General features: G+C 35.6%; 1 long non-coding RNA gene across 2 annotated transcripts; it reads right to left on the reverse strand.

Moving 5' to 3' along the window:
* Positions 1-714: 714 nt before the first annotated feature.
* On the reverse strand, positions 715-9,368 carry LOC116610952. 2 transcript variants are annotated; one of them, XR_007314137.1, is made up of 3 exons: positions 9,137-9,368; positions 5,333-7,903; positions 715-1,669 (listed from the first exon to the last, which is right to left on the reverse strand). It is a non-coding gene; the product is annotated as an uncharacterized LOC116610952 (long non-coding RNA). The 2 variants fall into 2 exon arrangements; XR_004293447.2 differs by having other exon boundaries at positions 9,021-9,368.
* Between the last annotated feature and the right edge of the window lie 452 nt (positions 9,369-9,820).

Here is a 9,820-nt window from a genome sequence, read left to right on the forward strand (position 1 = left end):
TTGTCAAATGATTTAGAGAATCTGGTAAGAATGTATGGAGCTTGTCAGAAATACACACACCAACAACAGAAAGAACCTTGAGCCACATAACGTACCAAATAAACAATAGATAAAAGTAGGTTCCGACCTCTTTCAACTTGATGGTAAGGACGATTTCCTCGTGATAGACTATATCGAACTATCGAACTGAATTAGTATTAATCCACTCACATACTATCCACGAATCTCGCAATTTTATTGGCTCCCGTACTCACTATTTATTGAGCCATAGATACTGAGTAGCGAAAAAAGCCGGATGTTTTCGCGCCAAAAGCGGTTATTTATTACTGAAACTATTATTATTTTTTTTTCGAAAAATACCCGTTTTCGTTTTCTATGATTCAAATACGCGCCTCATTGACTATCTAAACTCGTAGTCTATTTGTTAAGTAGCACTGCTAAATTTAATATATAGATTTAGGCACTGCCTAAAACCGGAGCCAGCATGCAATCAATTTAAGCCATATTATAATACCTATATATGTATGTATATATATAATTTGTGAGTGAAGCCGTTCATAGAAAAGTGCTTGATGCACAGGTGTAGAGTGGAATATGTGTGTATGTATTTTTTTTTTATTGTTGTTTAACCCAGAAAAATTTGTTGGGTGTATATGTAGGTATCATCCAATAGGGAACATTGAAGAATTTGAAAATGAATTTGATTGAATTTGATTTTTTTTTACAGTAAAATGGGTGCTTTTTTATTCTCTTTAACATTTAAAACCATATCAGCACACAACGCGTTTCTATACATTAGCATATCGTTTTTGCCAGTAAATGTGCTTGCCTACACTGTCCAAATTCCCTTTCTTCCTTTCGCATTGCACTACTACTAGATTTTCTTGATTTTTATAATTTTCTCTCAGTTGAAGGGTAATAAAAGTATTTTGGTAGAAATTACAAATATTGGATAAACGGTTTTATCAACCTTCTTTAATGTTTTTTTTGGCTAATACATTTTGAATTGACACTTGTCTTGGGTGGATCGTACAAAACACTGACCCTCGATAAGGAGGTCCATGGACCCACTAGACCCCTATATTGAAGCATCATAGTTTCAAGGGTATGTACACCTGGTATTTTTGTTTTAAAACATAAAATAGGGCTTGATGTGGCATAACAAAAAGATGCAGTTTGTTAAAAAAAGGTAGCTATATTTTCATTTTACATCACTTACATGTACAGTGCTAAATTATCTTTGAAATAATTGCATGAAAGGTCAAATGGTACATTGCTGTTGATTTTTGCAAATATCATCTCAGATTCCTACTGAGCTGTATTCATATCAGCTATTTGAAAAGAAGAATGCTCACAAAACCCTGTGCAGTTAATTAGTTCAAATTGAAACTATATTTTTTTACTAGAAAACCCATTCAGTCCATTTGCAATAAGGTCCAATGTTGGTCAGTGCTTAGTACCAGCCACTTTGTCAAAGGGTGAATGAAATAAACCACTCTAACTTGTTTTCAAAATTTCTGACTTCTTTTAGTTTATTTTATTTGCCTGGTTCATTTTTTTATAACAAGTTTTCATTTGGAACTATTATCTATCTTAGCTGTATTAATGAATACATCTTGCCCTAGCATCATGCCTTTAAAACTTGCAGCTTGCTTGAGATGGGATTCGCCTGAAAAAAAATTGGAGAACAGTGACAAAACGCTACGGAAGAATACTAAGGATATAAATGTTATGCTGCACAAAACCTAATTGATAAACCTAAAATAAAAAATAATTCCAATTCCATTAAAGGGCAGCATATTACAGTAGGGGGATGTTGATTTGGTTAGTGAACAGCTGCTTTAGGAATATGTTTCATTGCCATTCAGAGACAATGGGGTCATCAAGGAAACATGTGATTTATTGAAAGATTATGCAAATAAATAGTTACATAACTACAACAGAACATTAAAAGCTATGATGTGACAAAGGTTGCTTCAGCAATCAAATTTGGAAATCCATCATGCCTGCTGAATAGATGGACAAAGGTAGTATAAGTCAAGTGTAACATAAGTAAAAATCTCCTAGAGCTTGAAATAAAACAATGTAAAACATGTGAATTCTTCATGATCTCGATGTTATTTGTGAACCAATAATCTGAAACTTAGGCTCACACTGTCTTTATATGTGTCCTTAATTCCAATGGCACAGTTGAATTCAAAACTGGACTATTTGCTTGGTGCCGCCTTAGAGCTAAAGATGACAAAATCTCTGGTTAATTTTTGTTAACCTTGGCAACTTTGACATTGAATAACAAAATTTGACACTGCCTGAAATAAATAAAAAGGGAATTCCTCTGCAGTATTTGTCAAGGGCAATAACCAACTGTGATGTGTGGAAAACTGCAGTGCAATGACTTGGTCAGGATGAGATAATCAAGGTGGTAAAGCCCCTGTGACAAAGAAAAATCATTGCAACCTTGTATTACATATTACAATTGAGTCAAGAGAACATGTTGAAGATGTTAGAAATTCACCTTAAAAACACTATCTGGGCAAATGAGGAATAGCAATGTCAGATGAACGTATAAGAAGTAGCCAAAGACAAAGTTAAAAAAAACATATTAAAAAAACTTTTACACTAAATGAAGACCCAGTTTCTGAAGCTGAGGCTAATTTATTTACTGTTAAGTGCCATTGTTACTTATATTACATAGAAATAACAAATTATTAATTACCCCATTAATGTACTTTTGCGCAAATTTTTGGGAAAAACAGACCAAAAACAGAAACCTTTCCCCTATTTCAAGTCCCACACTATCAGTCAAGTTCAGCTACTGCTGATCAAGCAGTGTGCCTTGAAGTTTTCAACAAAGCACTGAGGTGTCTTTTCAGTCTGGGGATGGTGGCAGTCCGTTGCTGATAACAGTTTTGCTTGTAATTTGCTTAAAAATTACAACTTTTTTACATCAGGATTATAAAATTATAATTTATTTACATAAATAAAAAAATCAGTGAAATATAAAATACAAGTGCATAATGTCTTCAAGGTAACAAATCCCCCTGTTAACATAGAAGTAGATAGGTTGCTAAGCCAGCAATAAAAACATAAATACGCTCTATAGCAAGTTCTCTATAGCTAATTTGGCGTTTCAACAATAATCCAGGAAAACAATGAAAACAAAGTTGCAACTTAGGGAATACTAATCACTAAGTAGTAAGCACTTATTTCTAACTACACTCCCCACTAATTCTCTATTGCCTCATTCTCTATTGACTTATTCTCCCCACTCATTCTCTAATTCTCTATTGCCCCTTGAAACTTTAATTACTATGAGATTTAGGGGGTTCAAATAGAGGGTGCTGATTGGTCGAGGTGTCAGTGATCATTTTCTAATAGTTATTAGTATAAATATGAAATTTAATAGATTGTTTAAGCAAGGATTTGATTTGGTGCAAAGGATTGGCAGGCACACAAACAGCATTTGCAGCATTTGGCAGTCATAGATAGCTATGGAAAAAGTCTAACATGACAACTGTTCAAAATCAAATACCAACTTTTTGGTGGTCAATGGTGATGACACGCCTGATAGAGAAGCATTCTAACGACTGTTGATTTCTTTTTATCTCATTAAAAATTTCAACCCAGGCTGAGTTTTCAGCACAGTCAGGGGGTCCAACCGGGTATTCCTAAAATGCTTGTAAAATTGCTTTTTCTATTATATGAGCGAGATTTCCAGCCTGGGCTGCTCATCCGTGCTAGGATTTTCACCCCAAGCATGTAATCACATAAATAAAGAACACTCTTTTTTTATGAGGACCTTTTTTTATATGAACGTCCAGCGTTTCACCAAATTTTAAGAACTGCTAAGAACATGCCGAGGTGCTGTGAATAGTTTTAACCCATTGACTCCTGGCTTTTTTGGAGCTGAATTTACAAAAAACAGACTGAAAACAGATACCTCCCCCCCCTATTCTGAGTTTTATACAGCCCGTCAAAGTCAAACACAGCTGCACCTAGTCAGCGGTATCCAAGCTTTCCAACAGTGCTTTGCGGTCCCCACTTTTAATCCCTCGTCGATGTGCTGAAGCCAGCACAAGTTGATGGTTGCTTGTATTTTTCATCAAAAATACAGCTATGAGCATATTAGGAGAGTGTCTCAGGACATCATGAAGTCTTTTGGGGCATAATTGAGTGCTTTGCTTATGGATATTTGCAAGCAAAGGTGGATTCATGATGATTTTTTCTTGTTTGGCTTTGCCCGGATGAGAAAATAATTTTCTAATGAATCACCACAGCTCTCCTAAATGGTGTCTTTTCTGAAACCAAATTGATTCCAAAATTGTTTACACTGCTATTCTGGGTCTGTATGATCTGGAATTGATTTGTTTGGCTTCGGGGTGAAAAGACTTATAAAAAACCATCTGACTTTGGGGAGAGGAGTGTTGACTGGCCCTCCCCTCGTGAATTTTCCCCTGGATCTCCCAGAATGCTTTGCAATACGTAAACATTTTCGTGGTTGTACAATCCTTCAAGGAATGGGCATTGTGTTTTGAGGCCAAGGAAATGTACCTGGAGGATCAGAATAAAGGTATCTATTTGTGTCTTGAGCTGTGTTTGCTGATCTCTCTCCCTTGTGTGGTATTTTGAGCGTTTTATTGAGAGGGGTGATTCTGCTTTTCTCTCCTTGTTCGATTTGAGATTTGTCAAAGAACCTGTGCTATTATTTGGCTTAAGAGTAGATGCCAACACCTTGGTTGGATGCATATCTGCAAGACCATTTATCCCTTAGACTGATGCCTGAGTATCTTCGTCTTGTTGTGTTTATTTTGAATTTATGAATTTTTTGGGTTGTGGGTACTTCCCAAAGCCGGTACAGGCCGGTTGAGGGGTCAATGTGTTAACTGTTCAAAAACGAATTTAGTACAGGCTGAAGCTAGCTACAATATGAAAAACATTTTCAGTCACCTGGCCATACTAAAGCTTCAGCCAGGGTTGATATTCGTAATGTAAACAGACCCTTAGAAAAGGCAAATCTGAGGATATGCCAATGCACCGTATTTATTTTTATGAGGCAGAGAAAGATCAAATCAGGTTACTTAGGGGACTGTGTGATAATTGTAAGCTTATAGCTGCAATCTTACTGGACAACTTAGCCCAATTTAGATAGTGGAACTGATTGATTATCAATTGAATGTTTTAATCGCATTGCGTTCACTTGTTTATCAGTAGTAGCCTTCAAATATATTTCCTATGAACTACTTGACCTGCTTAATTGTGGATATCTCCCCTAGCGAAGGACGATACGAAAGTAAAGACTCAATTTTTCGAGGAGCGAGGGAGCGTGACTCACCTCTTAATGGCTTGTCTCCGTCTTAGGACGGACTCCAGTAAGAGAACATAACATGGCTTTTGCTAAATCCTTTTCTCTTGGGTGTTTCTCTGCTTTTTGAGTGTTTCTCTGCTTTATCAATTCCTCAGAAATCAGTTATATTATCAACAAACGACCGTTCTGCCATACCCACTCGATCCCAGTGTCACACGTGTGGCATTCTAACAAGGTCTATGATTGGACACATGTAGTTCTATCTGATTGGTTAGACACTTTCACCACAAGGACACTTCTGCAACGGTACAGACCGTTATGGTTTTGCGCCTTGGGCCAAAGTCCCTCTCGGCCACTAAAGCAAAGGACGCCCGGTACATTTTCGTTTTACGGTCCCTATCTGCAAAGCGGGACTTCTTTTCTTATAATCTCAAGAAGCATTTCTATTAGAAACAATATATATTATGTCTAAATCAGATCTAAGATTTTAAAACAATTATCACCATTCGTATCTTTCTTTTCAATGTAGTACTAATTCTGAAAAATATATAAATGAACCTCCTTTTTATCTTAGTAAAACGACGGTCAACCGTCTACCATGAGCTCTCTCTCCAAAATGCAAACCCCCATTCAAACAAAACTAGTGTCAATTATTGAGCTTGAATCTCAAGTTAATACTGTATTATTTTCGAGTTCCAAATTCTTTCGTAAGCCATTTTTAAAACAATTTTAAAATGGTTAACCGTTGTGTTAATCGTTGAGCCACATAGGCAAGAACAGGAGACGTAGTCTGTAGCCGTCGATTTTAGCGAATGCTCCACAGAAAAAGCATTGCATACACTTTGCTTGAACTCTTCAAGCATAACTGTGTGTCAAAGTGTCAGATATTTAGCAAAACTATTGTAAAACAGATGAATTTATTGAATTGACCTTCTCCCCGAGACAAGCATGCGTGACTAAATTTGTAGTGAAAATCTCTCACGTAATAAATTCTTCATAGGCGGTATTTCTTATATGAAGAAACAGATGAGATTGTTTACAACGAAAAATAGTCGTCTTTGAAGCCTCTGTCCAGTTTTACGCGCGATCCTGGCACGATAATTGTATGTGTTTGATTTTGACGTTCGCATAGTTGTATCGTCGTTGCGTTATCAACGATAGTGTTTCCTGTTCCAGGACCTGTCAATCACTTGCTCAGACAATCCTCAACAAAAGTAAGTGGGACACTTCCCATACGAACAACCGCCAACCCTCTCCCCCCGATTAATATTGGTTAGAGGCGATTTTTCAGCTCAAAACACAAGCAGTAGCAAGGTGATCATTTGCCCTCCAACATTGAGGAAGGGGGAGGGAAAGTGTCCCATTAATTTTGTAAAAGATTGTCTCAGAAGTGGAATGATTGGAATTTGTCACGCTTATTATCAATTTCTTAAAATGTATTCTCTTTATTCGCATACCCTAATGAAAGTTTTTCAATCTATCAATTATTCGAGCTTGAAGTAAAGATGTTGACGTCCCCAGATAATACTTTTGGTATATCTATGCGCTATTTGGAATATTTTATTCAATTAATTTGAATTAAATGAAGGTGCGCTAGGATATTTGCAGACTATAATTTTGTAAACTATAATATTTATTTGATATTGTCAAAGAGACTGTCCATATATCGTGTCGATTGTCTCCATTTGCAAAAGCAGCCATCCCTCGGAGTATTTAGTTAGAGGCGATTTTTCAGCTCAAAACACAAGCAGTAGCAAGGTGATCATTTGGGAAAGTGTCCCATTAGTTTTGTAAAAGATTGTAGGAATTCCTAAAAACCTAGGAATCCATCTCGCACGGGTCATTCCCTGCCTGTACTGTCCCAATTCCTTTTACTTCTTTAAATTACTTAACTTTCACAGATATAAGGGCTTTATCATTATCTTATTCTTGTGTTAGTTTTAAAGTAAGCAATTCGAATATTGGAAAAATATCTTTATTAACCTTCTCTATTGTGCTTTAGAATGTAACTTTGCTAAGGGTGGATTAAAAGCACTCCAACATATTTTTAAATATTATTTTACATCATTTTATTATACAGTTAAAAACCACATATAAGAAGTTAGAATAAACCTGTTAACCTAAAATTATCAAATTAGAATCCTTTTTATAAAGCATCTATTTAGCCTTTATTTGAAATAGGTTGAAATAGGAAAATTGATTCTAAATAGTTTTAGATATGATCTTAAGGGATCATATAGGAGACCTGTTTTTGTTTTTGTATGATTAACTTACTACCTCAATTACTTTACCATGAGTCATTGTAATAGCAAGAGACTATTTATAATAGTCTAAATGTCACTAACCACACATTATACAAGAACCTGTCAGGCTAACTTGGAAAAAAAACTAGGTTTTTTGCTTTTATAACTCTGGTTCATTTTTTTAGAACAATTTTTCCATTAAAATATTATCTTACTTTTTGTTACTTTATATGTGTTTACTTTTTGGTGACCTACATTAAATACCAATGCCTTATATGTACATCCTGCCCTGGGTCATGCCTCTTAGCCAGCAGCTTGTCTCAGCTTGATTTCAGAATCTCTGGCTGAGATTAACCTAAAGAAGTTTGGAGAAAAGCATTTAAGAAAAAAACTGGTAATTTCCTTAAGATACAAATATTATACCACAAAAACATAATTTATAAAACCTAAAACTAAAAATAGGATACAAATAATTTACCACAAAAACCTAATTCATAAAACCCAAAACTAAAAATAGTCCCAACTAAAATTTTCTAAAATCATACCCAGTACAGAAAATGAACATATGAACTTTGCTGTCTCATAAAGCTCTATGATCTGATGAGCCAGAGGTTGAAAGAGCTTTTATAGGAGAAGCTGCAGAGGGAAAAAAACATTGCTTTTGAGCAAATTGCTCATCTACAAAAAAGCTGTCTTGGCTTTCTATGAAACCTGAATTTTGCTTTTGGACCACATTATATTGTGACATGAGAAAAAAAAAGTTTTATAAGGTTTGTAAGAAAACATTGAGGTACCCAGGGTTATTGAAAATATTGTAGGTGGTATAAAACAAGGCATATTTTTTAGGTAATAACAGATCCTCAAGGTCCTAATATGTATGTGCACCTTTTTTTTTTAAACTAAAACAGAATTCTAGAATAGTTGATTTAAATTTCAAGTGTTTATCAAATATATGTTGTTTTTCACAAATTTCTAATACTTAGGGTTTTAGGAGACCAGCTCTCAATTTCTTTAAGGTTTTAGGAAACAAGTTCTTTATTTCTTTCTTCAAAGAATGCTGGAGTTTACCCAAGTAATTCATTTAAGCCTGAAATCGGATGAAATACAGCAAATATGAGGGGGGGGGGGGGGGGGCAAAAGAGCCAATGCGGATGAATACAGAGAATGTATGAACATTCTCACAAAAATTTGGTTTATGATTAGGTCAAAAATCTTGTGACAGAGTTGACACCTCTGGTAACTTATATTCAATTTATTCATGAATAGTAGTTATAATTTTCCTATGATAGATGGTGAATGGCAGATTTAGAGATCGAATTTGATAAATACAGCCTACAATATTTATTCGCTGAGGAAAGTAAGTTACTTAAAGTAAATTAAATACAACAATGAAAAAGGTGTTCAAAGTTTGAAAACAAAACAACTTCGAAAGATCGTTACGCTAAGTACTTTAATACAATACGCTAACTTACCTACGTCTGCCAGTGCAAAGACAAACACATAGGAGCACTTGTCGGAGAAGGTGTCCATAAAATTAGCTTGTTTTTTCTTTCTTCGTCTTGTGGCTTACTTTGACATTTCAGCTGACCTTGACTCGAGCACAAGACTTGACTCTTCAAAACTTTCAACCATGCTTTTACACAGTCTTTTGCACATAATTAGACAAGTTCATATCCGTGGTTAGCATTCCCACGAATTATTTTTTAAAGCACTTCTTTTTCGACAATTCTTGGCTTTTCTGCAGTCAGTTTTTGTGTGTTTTTGAGAGGGGCAAAAATACACATCCGCATTCCCACGAATCCCCCGTATTAGGGTATGTTCCAATGATGACGTCCGTGAAAGCTATTTTTAGAACAAGCAGTTATTTTTAGATACGCCTCTGATTGGTTAGCGCTCACGTTTCCTACAACATGAGTCAAACGCGCGATCACATCTTGAGCGATGTGAACCGGCAAAGGATGTTATGGAAATCCTTTTGACCGAAAACCATCCTTTTTTACAAACGCCGTGAAAATGATCTTCCATAGAGTACGCTGGATCCAATCAACCGTTTCTCGCACATTGAAATGCATAGAGTGCGTGATTTTAGGCTCGGGGATCAACTTCCCCAATAAAAGTTTTCACGGCTGATTAGCAAATTATAAGTAAAACAACAATCAATCATAAATCCGTGTTTACAACACACAATTCTCTTCCAATTCCCTTTTAGTGAAAAAGATACGTCCAGAACTTGATGCCATTATATTCACACCGATATTGTGGTTATTAAGAC

The sequence above is a fragment of the Nematostella vectensis genome, chromosome 11 (assembly GCF_932526225.1).
Source record: "Nematostella vectensis chromosome 11, jaNemVect1.1, whole genome shotgun sequence".
NCBI lineage: Eukaryota > Metazoa > Cnidaria > Anthozoa > Actiniaria > Edwardsiidae > Nematostella > Nematostella vectensis.